Source organism: Telmatherina bonti (genome assembly GCF_933228915.1).
Source record: "Telmatherina bonti genome assembly, chromosome: 3".
Lineage (NCBI taxonomy): Eukaryota > Metazoa > Chordata > Actinopteri > Atheriniformes > Telmatherinidae > Telmatherina > Telmatherina bonti.
Genome location: NC_136621.1, coordinates 32,461,056 through 32,472,895, shown reverse-complemented (window position 1 = coordinate 32,472,895; position 11,840 = coordinate 32,461,056).

The following is an 11,840-nucleotide window of genomic DNA, read 5'->3' as shown; positions in this document are numbered from 1 at the left end:
CTATTTAAAGATTTTTAACATATTTTCATTAAACCCAATAGGATTTGAAAGACATGGGAAATACATTTCCAAACAAAAATATCACTGGATATAGTCCCAACCATAATTGGCATACATCCACAGGTATACATTACAAAGGTAAACCTGACCTATGTACCAACGATGGATTTTTGAACCAGGCTTATGAACCACGTCTATTTCTGCCGTGAAGTTGGTCATTTTAACATGGGAGTCTATGGGAATTTGCTCTGTTTTGGAGCCAGCCCCTAGCGGATGATGGGGGAACTGCAGTTTTATGCACTTCCGCATAGCCTTCACTTTTAACCGCCGGAGGTTGCTGCTTGGTTTTCTCTCATCTTAACCCAACAGAAAAAGTGTTACCTTCCCAATAATATTTACTTACTCCTAGGACCATTTTGGAATCATCAATACATCTAATAAGCTTCATATTTTTGGACTGTGGGGGAAAGGAGTCTATATGCAAACCCCACACAGAAGGACCTTACCTTCAAAACCAAATTTATGGGTAGGGTGATGTTCCCCTATGTTGTGCTATTATATTTACAATGAAAACATGTTGCCCTGTTGAAGTCACAACCATGAAAGTATTCAGTGATACAGAACAAATGTGTAAATGATTATCCATCATCTGCACAAACAGAATGCTGAATTACAACTGGAACCATGAAATGCACAAGATATTTGCAGATTACTGAATCAAACATCACACGCATCCCTTTACTATTAACTGAATAGAAATGATAGAATTTCTTTCATAATAATGGTTGGTTTTACTCTAAAATGGTCTTGTGGCTTAACATGTTAGTATGTATTCACATATGGGAGATAGGTTTAATTAATCTGAACCAAAATACTTGCTAATGACAAATGAACGGTAAAGGACTACTTTCAACTTTAGGCTACAGACACACTTTTTTTTTTTTTTTTAAACAAACCTGTAATGGTAAGATCATACCAGCAGGGGGCGGCATTTCCCAAAGGACGTTGTCAAAATGGCTTTCATATCTGGGAGATTAAACCTCTTAAAGGCCAAAGCATATTTTTTTAACAGGAATTTTTGTTTCACCTTGCTATTTGGGTTTGTTTGTACCCAATTAGAATAAAAACAAAGGTTCATGTTTTAATGTAATGTACTTTGAGCAACACAAATAATACGCATACGCAACCCATACAAACAAATGGACCGATATCCACGAATCCATCATTATATATATCCCTAATATATTTGAAAAAAACAAAACAAAAAAAAAAACAGTGATTGCAGCAACACATCTTTGTACATGATCCTCATCAACATTGGACTCCATGATGTCTGCTGGTAAAACCTAATGGTTGGCAAAAGCTTTAGGTGTTTATGGGAGAGGAATTCTGAGCATTATCTTGAGCTTAACGTGTTGGAAAAATAAATGGATCTCCATCTTCCTGCTCTTCTTCATGTTCAGTGTTCATGCTCCTTCTCAGCCCTGCTGATCTAGAGTTTATTAGGAAGGAGTCTCGCTGGCACTGCCTGAGCTGGGTGTCTAGCAGAGTTGAACACTATGTGGATAATACAGAATACTATGTGTATTTATTATATGTTTATCTTATTTTTCTTTTTTAATCACAGCATTTCATTCTCACAGCGAGATGTCAATCTGCTGGTAAGAAGCACTGCAATACCTTCTTCTTTAGTCTTCCAGTTCTGCCTCCAGCCTCGGTCAGTATAGCTTTCTACAGTGATGTCACATAACTGATTCCAATTAGCAAATTTCCAAATCCAAATTTCATCTGGATTTATGTATAATAAAGAAGAGTGAAAAAATAGGTCAATTTTACCAAAGAGCTTCCAGATAAAAGACTTACTGGATCACACCGCTGCATTTAATGGAACTCATTAAAACATATTATTGGGGAAAAAAAAGAAAAAACCTGGAGCGTGTTTACACCATGTAAAGCTGCTAGGCTGGCAGAAGTCACATGTATGTATAAATGTCTACAAACAGTCATGAAGCTACTTGTGATGCTCTGCTGGACTCAATAACTTCACATTCTGCAAGCTACGCGTGTCGAGAGCTGTGTCCTGTCCCATGAAAAAGCTTGGCTTTGATCAGAACTTGCAATGAGATCATATTGCTCAGTTTTTTAAGCTTCATTTTATTGTGACCCTGAGGAATTCATAATAAAATTTGATGGTAGACTTTGTAACACTATAAATCTTCACCATTTGGGGGGGGGGTCTTTGTTTATTTCCATGTAAGACTACTTTAATTGCTGACTAATTCCAGCACTCAGGACCCTCTGCCCTGCATTTGTTAGGCATGTTCTTTCTTTGAAGCACCTGATTTAGATGATTGAACTTCCTAATCAGGTGTTAAAGCAGCGTTACTAAGAAAACTGAGGACCAGAAGTGAAAAACACTGATGAGGCCCAATAATGACAGCAAACATCACCTTAAAGTCCTTTGTACTAATATTTTTTTGTGTTATTGTTGAGCATATGCTATTCTTTGGCAACTGATGTATAGCAAACAGAAGTGGCCCTATCACATCAAATATAAACAGTAAGTAGCCATTGTGGTATGGAAATTTAGCACATGACCTGCGCCCACACTGTCAACAATAAAGCTCTTTTTTTTTTTTTTTTAATCTAGTCCAGAAGAACTATTATAAGTTCATCTGCATCATATTTCAAGTGGAACTATTATGTGCATTTCAGGATAATTTATTTTTATTTCTGAGCCCAGAAGGGCTGGGATTGATCGAGTTATTGTCACAAATGGCTTTATTCACTTCAGACCGACCCTCTCTGTAGGCTGTCAGATCAGCCTGTGGGCAAAACCATAGACATCGGCTGTGTCTCAATCAGCGCACTAACACTACTTCGCGCACTATGTTTCAGTGTGTAGTGCGTTTCCACTGACTTTTGCGCAAAAAAAACTGAAAGTACCCGGATGCTGCCCTAACCCCGCCCATAAATGTAGTGTGGAACGATGGACACTTCACGCACTAAATCGACGCCATTTTGCTGACGTAGCGGAAGAGGATGGACTTTCCATCAGTTTACCAGGTAAATAATGGCGGAGTTTAATGCCGGTCCAGGCGGGGATTCATTTGTATAAATGTAAGTATTAAATTATTCCGTTATGATTGTAATGTATACTGCAACCTGCTAATCTATCCCTGATGACAGTTATGGATCTGACCATTTGTCAGACTCGGTAGTTAGCACCGTAGGTTAGCACACTGTTAGCAGTTTTTATCCACTGTAGTGGACGTATACAGGTTATATGTGTTATAAATGATGAATGTTATAGGTTCTGTATGTCCATTGATCCTTGTTGAACTTCCAGATGAAGCATTGTGGTATCCATGATGTAAACTACTAACACCGATATAGCGCCAGTTTTTAGAGAGCGGTCCGTTACTATGGTTACCACTGATGCCATAAAGCTGCATCGTATCGTCAGATCTGAACTGCTAAGACTGAACTATATATAAAATAAACATAGTAGTGAATTTAGTTGGTATGATTATTAGAGTGCAAAGTGTGAGGTGTGTAACTTTCTTCTGCATGGCTCCACCTCGTCTGTCCCTGATTGAAAATCGATCGATTGAGTATGTGTGTGTGTGTTAGTTTAGTTTACGTTGTAGTTGGTGTCATGTAATATTTACTGAATGTTTCGTTTGTTTTTTGTGTATGGTAATAAATTAATCATTACAAAATATTTAATTATATTTGAAAAATGTAAAAAAAAAAAAAAAAACCTTTGTTGTAGATCTTCATTATATAGACACACACACAATTTGTTTCCCATTCACCAAAATATTTATTGTTTAGGTATAAATGCAGTCATGATCTGGGGAGTAACACATCATTGCCATCTTCTGCCTCTCATCAGCCTTACAGACGGTTCCTGGAGATGCTGCTGGTTTTACTGCTGGTTGTTCCCCAGCTGCCCTCCTAACATCTTCATCATCATCTGGCTCCTGTAGATCACCGCTGCTCATGCAGATGTTGTGGAGGACGGTGGACATACTTCATCTCCTTCCAGAGCCTTTAGGAAAACGGATCTCCACCTGGTCTTTAGGGTCCTGAAAGACGGACCTCCACCTGGTCTCTAGGATCCTGAAAGACAGACCTCCACCTGGTCTTTAGGATCCTGAAAGACCTCTCCACACACACCTGGCTTCTGACAGGCAGCAGTTGAAGCGAGCTTGCAGGTAGTTTCAGACAGGCTGCCTGAGGAGCGTCATGAGGAAGATGGACTGCAACAAGCAGGGGGAGATTCAATAAAGGATTCAATAAAATGTTTCAATAACAACTTTGCTGCATGCCTGTGTCTGAGCATCTTCTTTACAGCATTACATTCCCTACATTATCATTTATATTCCGTTTCCTGTTGCCAAATGTGCACAGTATCAGAGTAAACACCAATTAAAACAGATGTGTTTAATGTAAAGGACATTTTTTTCCACTGAAAATATCTTTGCATGTTTAAAAGCTGTTTTATTAGTGTTTTGATTTGCACTACTAATATACTATACTAATAAGCATGTGGGAGACATGCAGAGACACATGACAGTCTGATGTTGCTTTGTATTGTTAACAACTGAGATAGATCACTATAGTGTAGGCCATAATATATAATGATATGATAGTTATGTTTCCTGGATTTGTTAATTTATTTTTTACAAATTCCTAAAAAGAATTTAGTGGGACGAACTGTCTCTGAAACAATGAGCCAATAATGAAGCGAGGCTGGCAATAGCCACGCACTCTGGGCACGTATGCAGGCGGGTCATACACGTTACAAGTAAATAAATACACGTACCAACTCATGTTCAGCCAATCAGAGGAGGATTCTTCGTCACCTTTAATGCGATGGAGTTTCATGAGAGACGCAAATTCATCCTCGTAATTTTGTTTACTTTTGGCGGCAGAATAATTGTGGTCAAATGCGAGTTCGTCACTACCGGTAAGTGCACTACGTCCAGTGTTCCATTTGGGACAGCACTTACCCATTGTAGTGCGCACTACAGAGAAAAGTGCGTAGTGCACACTACGCACTGCATTCCAGTGCACTAACGAATTGAGACACAGCCATCATATATGTCTATGGGCAAAATGTGTGGATTGAGACTCTTCCGCATTAAGCCCCGCCTCCCGCCACTGCACTACATCACTGCAACTGCTTTCGCGGTCATTGTAACATCTCATGAACAGAAGGATTAGGCTAATATAAACCAAGGCCGGCTCTAAGAATGCATACTTGAGGGGACAGGCAGATATGAGAAGGGGGCATCATGCGTGTGCACATCACGATTGTGCTCTTTTTGTTGTTATTGTTTTTTGCAAGTGTTTTCTTAATGGGATTGTTAGAGTCTGACACTCTAAAGAAATGGATTGCACTTCATCAGGCCTTGAACCAAAGACCTGTCCAGCTTGGGTGTCCCACCAGAAACTAAAGCTCCTGCTGGTATAGCGCTTAGGGTCACTGAGGCATGCAAACCCTCTGACCACAATAAGGTGGCAATCCCTCAGAGGGGGAAAGGAAGAATTATAGATACATTAAAATAATAAAAAAATGAGAAATATCAATGATCAAAGTTTTAACAACCAACAACAAAACAAATGTCTCATTAGATAGCCAAATAACAATAAACTAAATTATTAAGCTAAGCTGAAATAGTTAGGCCTATCACAAACAACAAAAACAGGGCAGAACATCAAACTCCAAACCACAATAAGGTGGCATTCCTTCAGAGGGAAAATGAAATATACAAATATTAGATACATTAAAGTAAGAAAAAAAATGACAAATACCAATCATCAAAGTTTTAACAGCTAACAACATAACCAATGTCTCATTAGACAGCCAAATAAAAATAAACTATAATATAAAACTAAGACAGAACATTACATTTTTTTCTTAATTTTTTTTTCACTTTCTCCTCTTTTTTTTCTAAACTCAGTCCCTACTTTACAATAACTAATAATCACTAATAAACTAATAAACTAACTAATAATTACATTAGGGGCTGAGCCCACAACTCAAGTGTCATTTATTGGGGATATAGGCTCAATAATCTAGTATATTTACAAAATATGCTACTCAACGGTTTAAATGTGTTAAATTTATCGTTTCTGGATAGTTGGATATTATGCCTGCAGGAAAATATTTGTGTATATGATAAATCTAGAATACAAACATAATAAAAACATTTTGTTTTCCAGAGTAAATCTTGGAATGCAAAGCGACAGGACAGGTCACTCGGTTATATGGTAGTTAAGCATTCAAAGTGAATCAAATTATTAAATTAAATGTTGAACATTTCTATCAGGCAGCCTCATCTTAACAAACAAAAAGAAAAATCCTCTCACACTGCATGACAGGACCTGTGTCCAACTGGACTCCCAGCAGTCTGACCAGCACTCATCCACCCTCCTGTTTGATTTACTGCTTGTGTTATTTATGTCATGTCAGCTATTTTATTCTATTCTATTGTCATATAACAGATGCTTTTATCCAAAGTGAGTTACTTTTGATACTGAGAACAACGCAAGCAGGAAATCAAACATTAGAGGACATCATAGGAAGGTGGCATGGTGGACTGCTGACATGTAATGCAACAGGCTTTTTTCCCCCCACCCCACAATATTACCTCTGTTAAAATACAAAGAATGCTAAATGACAGTTGTAGTAGAGGTAATAATCATATTGACGAATCTCGAGATGAATAACTGTAAACATTAAATACAGCTCAGTCTAGTGGTCTACTGTTTCCCTCCCAGTCTCTAACAGCCCATCCTGGAGCAACACACACATACAAGACCAACATCCTCATTAATACATAAACAGCCAAAAAGCTGAGATCATGATGAGACTGGTTTTCTATTCCAGATATACTGTAAAGCAACAGAAGATGTAATACCATCAACCCAACAGCTGGACTTTAACGGAACAGCCAGAGACGTGCAGGTAAACAAATTAGTAAATATTATTATAAAGCTGTTTGTTTTCTATCTACATCTGAACTGAAGTTACATCTAGAAACAAAACTTCCACAGTGATGTTAAAGCTTTTTATCTACTGCAACACGACCCACGCACATGCACTCTCCCAGCAGCACTTTCTCCTTCGTTGTTTTGGGAAATTCTGGACGTTTTCCAGTCTCACACACACTTCCCCACTGGATTTAATGCAAATGTGTGTAACAGAAAAAGACGAGGCTAACCGTTTAGCATAACTAGCTTAACCTTGGAAGTATCAATACTGTCATGAATGATCTGCTTCATGTTCATGTCACTTTGAAGACATACTACTTAAAATGAGTAGTTTGTTTACCTACTTCATATGTTGACCCAGAGACCCAGTGGCTGTCCACTGTCAGCCAAGAGTTGCTTCTCCTCTTTAAAAAAAAAAAAAATCATCTGATGTTTATTTTAACCGCTGAAGATGTCCGCTCTAATTCAAAATAATAGCGGAGTTCAGATTAGGACTAAAACTCCGGGCTGTCAGCTAATAAAACACGGAGGTGTCCCCGCTTCTGTAAACTTCTTCTCTGATTGGTCATATTGTTGTACCTGTGTTGCATTCACTGAAGTCAGGAAATTAAAAAAAAAAAAAACAACTACCTTCTTATTTAATGTCATAAGGCGGCTGAGTTAATGTAAACTTATTTCTTCTGGGCTGAAAAATCATTCGGGGCTTGGGCCGGGAATGCCCAGGCCAGGCAACGCCCATGCAGGCACACCACGCATCCAGTATTCATGTGTGATGGAGTAATGCTCCCACTGACAGGTTAACACCCTTAAAAAAGCAACAATAACTTGTTGACACAACATATAGATAATATATACTACTGTATTTATTGTTAATTAGTTATTATCTCACGATGTAAATCGCTATGAGGTATTTAACTGAGTTTTACTTCGCTATAATTTTACCGCTGCAGCGCCTCAGCGAGGGGGAGAAACCTGACACCCACCAATCAGGCTGCTTGTCAACTCATTTGCATACTAAATGCTGATTGGTTGTTCACTGGGAGAGAAGGAGGGGGGTCCCCCAATGCAGTGCTTTACAGAGGGAGAGAGTTTTGGTAGTTTGTGCAGTTTTGGCGGATTTTATTTGAGGGGGCAGAGTATTTGTTTGAGGGGGCATTGCCCCCTCTTGCCCCTGCCTAAAGCCGGCCTCGATATAAACTCAATAAAAAAATAAATAAAAAAATAAATAAATAAATATACAATGTCAATACATAGCAGACAGCCCTACATGTTTGAACCTGAATCAGACCCTGAAAACGAAATGGAAAACAGCAACCCACAGCAATGAATGCAGCAGGAAGTCTCTCTTTGGTAAACTCACCAGCCATCGTTCAAAATAACTTTATCCGACGTTTCCTTTCCACCCGCCTGATGTATTTGTACATGCCCTTGTTAACCAGTAGAAAGTAACTAATCATCGAACCTTATCCCCCCGGGACGTCACAAGGATTTCGAAGTAGAAAAAACTCTAAAACGAAGCATTTTTCGTCGCCATGGAAACCGAATGGAGAGAGCGCTGGAACTCAAACTCAAACATGCGTTTAGGTGATAAAAAACGGTGCCGTTCACATGTCTGATGAGGATTCAACACTGTAACACTGTAGAAAGCTCAGAAAACTTGAAATACCATAATAGGACCCCTTTAAGTACTTCAATTATCAAATACAGGAAGTAAAAAGAAGTATTTTCACTATTTTTCTTTAAAGATAAAGGTGGCGAATAAAAGGTAAAGATTACTTGACAGGATCCTCTTCAACTGATGTAATTATTGCACTTATTTTTTATTTTTTATTTTTTTTACAAATTTCCACTAAACCTCGATGTTCTCTATGCTGCTGGTTTTTTGCGGTGTCCATCCGGGCCATCTTCATCTTCTGTTGGCTCTCCAGCAGAATTAAAACTGTTGGAACTCTTACCCCATCTAGTGGTCCAAAGTGGTATTACAGGAAGATAGTCCCTTTTCCAATATTGTTCATGTAAGACTTGACTTCTGCTGCTCCTTATTTCATTAAAATTTATTTATCATATTCCTCATATGGAGAGCCAAGAATCAAGCAGAATCAACAATAAATTAATCAATAAACACTGATTAATCCATTGCCATGTCAGATCCTTTGGGCTCAGACTGCTGGGTGACCACCAATCCACTGTGTGCAAATGCATTAAGTTTCTTTTCAGTTTCACACTTTCACTTATTTACAGTATTTCTCTTTGTTTTCTCTGAAATGAGAACATTACATCCACCTAAGGAAGCAGACATCATAAACAAATCCCTTCAAAAAAAAAAAAAACATTCCTATACTCTAAAAAGTCAAATTTAATTTTCTCTGCATAACTTCTCTTTCACATTGAAATGTTGCAATTAATGGAACAGAACACAATGAAGAACCAGTGAGGACTGGTATTTTTCAAAACTGACTCTTATTTATAGTCATAAGTTTTGTCTAACCTTAAAGTACACTATTAAGGGGCTTAAAGACTCAAAGATATATATGGAATTAACTTAAGAAGGGAAAAAACGATTAGAGCAGCAGTACATGACGGTTCATGCACAAATCTCTTCATCAAAAATATTTTTTTGTCCTACTGTGGATCTCTAATTTATAATGTGAAATTTAAATGAAAAAAGCAAATGAATCCCTGCTGAAAATAGAAATACATTTATTGTGGTGATGATCAATGAACGTATTATTACTGAGTCGGTACATCTAACATACAGAATCTTTCAGTGATCATTTGCCAGATTCATTCATTCTAAAAATGATGATTTATTTGGTTGTAAAGAAAAAAAAGAACGAAAACAAAACAAAAATTTTACAAATGATAATGAAATGTGTAATCATATTTGATGAGTCAATATCTTTGCCCTCCAGTAAATTTAACAAAGCACAGGAATCAAAGTCTCCATCTTTCTCTGTCAGGAACAAAAGACCAGATGTGCAGCAGTCGACCCTGTTTGTTAAGGACACTTGCATTACACATATGAATGACTGGTTGAAAAAAAAAAAACAACATTAATTATTAAGCCTTTTATTGCACCCCTCATTAAAAATCCCCCATGTTTAATTAGAACACATCCGCCACACTTGAAATACATCTGTCACTGGCTAAAACCCGAGGTATTCAAGCATGGCAGGACTGGTTGTAGTCTATTGCACACTGACACATGAAGGGATGATGAAAGCTGTTTTAAGGTTACATAGAAAGTTGTACCAATGATAATATAAAAACACTTGTAGAACATCAGAAAATTGGTGTTGATTTTTTTTTTTAGCAAACTCATTTAGCTTTTGTTATTAAAATATTACATCTACTGGCATTAATGATCTAAAATTCATGACCATGTTGCAACATGTTTTGAAATCTTTGTGGCGTAATTCCTTGTACGAAAAATATAAATGAATTTTAGAAAACTGTTCTGGTCTCTGCAATTTGGAGTGAATTTATACTTAAATCAAACCATTAAATTTTTATCTATCCAAAACCATAAATTAAAAGAGGAAGCAAATGACAGAAAATGACAAAAGACCATTTGCTAATGCCACAAACGCCCCTATCCCACCTTAGAAGGAGCATTGATACCATTTTTGACAATAAGTTTTGTCCAGTCTTTTATTTCAATTGCAAACATAACAATTGTTGGGTTGTGAAATGTTGGCTATAAAAAGTAAAATTCTTATTCTTTTGCCAACATATCATGAAGACTTTTTCATCAGAAAGTTTGCAAATATAAAAAGTCCTGACTTCTATTTCCACTAATGAACTGCTGTCTGGGGAGTTGGCAGCAGATGTCTATTGTTGCATGCATTCATTGCAGCCCACATCCCACCTCTCACATCCTTCTTGTCTGTATAAAACCAAGGTTGATCAAGCTGCAGTGAGATGCAGCGATGAGGGCAGACCATCATCTTTCTTCTGTACAGGTGAGAATTATTGCTTACCCAGTTTCTTTTTGGCTGCTGGCAGCGCTCCCATTGTTCAGAAGTCACAGATTGCTTATTGCTGACATTGGCTGAAAACATGATGATGTAAATAGTCAGATGTAGGTTATAGATAAAGCTAGATCCAGTGACTTGATAACTCAGTTGTTCTTAGCAGAATCATTAGATCAAAAGGCAATGAAATCATATCTAATGCATGAAAAAGGTCTTTGTGATTGCAGTGATTCAAAGTGAAAAAATGACTTTTCTTTTATTTTTTACACTGCCTTCATGTCAATGTAACAGATAAGCAGTAATAACATTATTTACAATCCTGATAGATGATTATAACGTGGACATTTGTTTATTCACTCAATAGCATTTGTGTGATACTGAGTGTAAAGATGTAACAAGACTTTTATTTTCTCATAATTCTGTATAATTCTAACAATTCAATGGTGAATTTTTTTAAAGTGTAAGACTTTACACTGACTTCTTGGTCACATGGCAGAGAGAATGTATCATTTCCAAACTCTAATTTACATGTATGTATAAAATGGGTAAATGTGGATGGAGGTGGAGTGAGAAAAAGATTAGCCAGACTTTTTTCAGTTTATGGTGAAGTGCTCTCGAGCATATATATATATATATATATATATATATATATATATATATATATATATATATATATATATATATGTTATATGTACATACTTTTTCATGTCAACAACAGAAAGCAGTTTAAAATGCAAAATCTTTAGTTTAATTGTTTAAATGTAATTGATAACTTCTGACTTCATCCTGAGTAAATTCTGTCTCTCACCTGATATCAGCTGGGATTTCTGAATAAAATAACATGTAAATAGATGGATGTTG